This window comes from Saimiri boliviensis, chromosome X, assembly GCF_048565385.1.
Source record: "Saimiri boliviensis isolate mSaiBol1 chromosome X, mSaiBol1.pri, whole genome shotgun sequence".
NCBI classification, from domain to species: Eukaryota; Metazoa; Chordata; class Mammalia; order Primates; family Cebidae; genus Saimiri; species Saimiri boliviensis.
Window position 1 is genome coordinate 118,677,767 of NC_133470.1, and position 3,659 is coordinate 118,681,425.

The following is a 3,659-nucleotide window of genomic DNA, read 5'->3' on the forward strand; positions in this document are numbered from 1 at the left end:
ATGTTCTCACTCATAAGTGGGAGTTGAACAATAAAAAGACATGGACACAAGGAGGGGAACATCACACACCAGGGCATGTCTGGGGGTGGGGAGCTAGAGGAGGGATAACATTAGAAGAAATACCTACATAGATGATAGGTTGATGGCTGCAGCAATCCACCACGATACATGTATACTTATGGAACAAACCTGCACGTTCTGCATGTGTATGTCAGAACTTAATGTATAGTTTTTAAAAATTACTTCACTTGAATTATTTTATTCTGTATTGCAGACTGGAAACTCAAGGATACAATTTTGAGCAAACACAGTGCTCAGTTTGTTTCCCCTTCTCTCTGGTATCACTTTCCCCCATTGTTTTATATCTAGTGTTCTGAAAGCAATTGATTCACAAGTTTTTTTTTTTTCCCTGTTTGGGTTTTTTTTTTTTTATGGTGGTTGTTTCAGGAGGAAAGGCAAATCTGGTCCCTGGCATCCTACATTATTCAAAAAGAGAATTCTTTGGCTTTAACATAAATTTGCATAAATAAAGTAAGTGATTTTGGTAAAAAATCAGCTTTATGATCAGAAACACCTGTGTTAGAATTTCAATTTCAACCCTAAACATCTTCATGGACTTGGGCAATTTATTTAACCTATGATAATATCTGAGTTTACTAACAGTGCAAATAAATGATTAAGATTATGAGATCTGATATCACCAGCACAGCTGGGGAATTTCAGGTCTCATTATGTGAGGGTATAACATTTTGTGTTATGATACAAAGATGACCTGAAAAACATGTGTTTAGCCAGTTAGTAGATCCCAGTCAGAAAAAGGCAAAGGATTTTACCATGCTACCCCAGTTTATTCTCCCAGGCTCACAAATCAGATAAGCCATTCTGATGAGGAGAATGTCCAAGAGTATTACATATCTGCGAAGGCTCCCACATGGAAACATGTGGAGTGGAGAACAAGCACACTTTCCTCAAAATCAATCAACTCCTAGAATAATAGACCTAATTCCCTAAAGTTCAGTAAGAAGAGGTGATTATACAAAATATCTTAAAACTATAATTACACCAGCAAGGATATTTTAAGTACTTGAAAGTAAGATTTTTTTGAATATCCACTCTCAGATAATGGGACATTAACTATAATGTCAAAGCCCTCATTTTGGTCTATTTTTATGGATAAGGTTTTGTGCCATATGATCGAGCTCCCCAAAAATCAAACTATGAGAGAAGAAATTAGAGTATTGAGACAGATACTCTTTCAATGGCTTACCACAAATAACATTTCTTAATATGACTTTGATTAGTGATCACTCTGCAGAAAACATCCTGTGTACCGAAGCTTGTAATAAACTGCTATGAAATAAATTGAACCTGCAACTAACATTTTGAAAATATCTCCTAATTTTTTTTTTTTTTTTTTTTTTTTTGAGACGGAGTTTCGCTCTTGTTACCCAGGCTGGAGTGCAATGGCGCGATCTCGGCTCACCGCAATCTCCGCCTCCTGGGTTCAGGCAATTCTCCTGCCTCAGCCTCCTGAGTAGCTGGGATTACAGGCACGTGCCACCATGCCCAGCTAATTTTTTGTATTTTTAGTAGAGGCGGGGTTTCACCACGTTGACCAGGATGGTCTCGATCTCTCGACCTCGTGATCCACCCGCCTCGGCCTCCCAAAGTGCTGGGATTACAGGCTTGAGCCACCGCGCCCGGCCCCAATTTTTTTATCCTTTTATTTTTTATGTAAAGGAAAAGGAAAGGACTGTTTTTTTTTAGCATTTTATTCTCCATTGCAGCCATGTTAAATAAAAGTATGAATTGTTCAAAGGAATGTAATATCTAGAGTACAGAAATTGGAGTGTTTCACCTGCCATTTAGCAGCTGGAGTTGTCTTGCTATTCTCTTTTCATTCTCTTTTATTAGAATGACAAAACCTTTCATTAATTCACCAATAATAAAATAATTTTGTCTACTTAAATTAAAATTAACTGGGTTTTCATGATAGACCCAACTAAGCTACCATGTCAGTTCTTTCCAAAGATTGTATCTTTAGTCTTTGATTTCATGTAAATATTTCCTACCGTGTGCTATACCTAGTAATGTATAAATGCAATTTTTCCCTAAAGACTTTCCAGTCCAGGAAAACCAGAAAATTATCAAATATCCTTCAGACCCTTAGTTCTTTGAGAGTCTGAGAAGGGAGTGATGGGTACAGGTTGGAGTGAATAGGAAGGTTTTGTAGAGAAAACGTCTGTAAGAAACAGTTAGGAATTATATAAATTAAGAATAGGAGAGAGGGAAATCTTAGATGTGGAATCAACATAGAGGTAGAGATGAGATTGGTGTCAGGGAAAAAGAAATCATGCAGAAATTTAGTGAGAAGGTATTGGTGGACATAGGGTGCAGTCTATGCATGGAAATCACAAAAAATATTCAAAATTGATGAGATGACAAATAACGCATCATTAATGACTTCTGTGCAAAAGAACAATGTATTCAAATTTACGTTTTAGGAAATTGAGAGATTGTATAGTAATGGAAAATACAGAGAAATGTAACAGGATGCTGTAGTAATTTATGTTTAAAATATACAGAAAATGTGAACAATTACAAAGAGAAATAGGTCCATAATTAAACTGGAAGATTTTAGCACTGATTCCCCCCATAGACACCGATAGATTACATAGACAAAACATGAATAAAGATATAAAAACATGGTTAACAAGCTTTGTCTGGAGAACATTTATCTGTATCCACAATTTAGAGAATACACATTCGTGTAACACAATATTGACTATGCACTGGTCACAGAAAGCAAGTCTAAAAATAAGATATATAGCCCATTTTGCTGATGAATATATAATAAAATTAAACATTAATAAAATGAAAGTACTCAACTCCCATACATTAAAAAAATTAAAATGCAAAAAAAGAATTATATATAATTTATGGTTCAGAGAAGATGTAATAATATAAGTGATAACATATGTGTAATTGAACAGTGATAAAAACTCTGTTTTTCTTATTGAGGATGAAGCTAAACTGGCAAATAAAAGAAAGTATGTATTCTTTAAATCTTTTCTTTCAATTTACGATTTTCAAAGGTAAAATTTGCATTGATAATAATATTAAAATGGTGTAAAATGTACAACAGAGTCAACTAAAAAGGCTGTAAAAAGGAAATATATAATAGATGTTAAAACATAAATCAATACACTATAGTAACAAAAAGAGAGACTTAAAAAACAAAAACAAAACCTGTTTCTTTCAGAAGTTTAGCAAAATCGACAAGCTTCTGTCAAGATTCAGCCTCTTAAGAACAAATTGCATTTCTTATTTGTGATACTGTTGTTGATGTTTTCCATTAATCTATGCCTAGAAAACTTAGTACACGTTTTAGAATATATTGTTTCTTGATTAATGTTTGTTAATACATGTTGTATTAAATATGATGAAGCAACATCTACATGGATGGGAAACAGGATGAAGTGTAAGCAAACTAACACCTATCTGAAAGCCAAGACCTCCACAGAAGTCTAATACTGGCTGTGTGTATTAGTCAAGGTTCTCTAGAGGGACAGGACTAATAGAATAGACACATATATTAAAGAAAGTTTATTAAGGAGTATTGAATCACACGATCACATGGTGAAGTCCCACAATAGGCC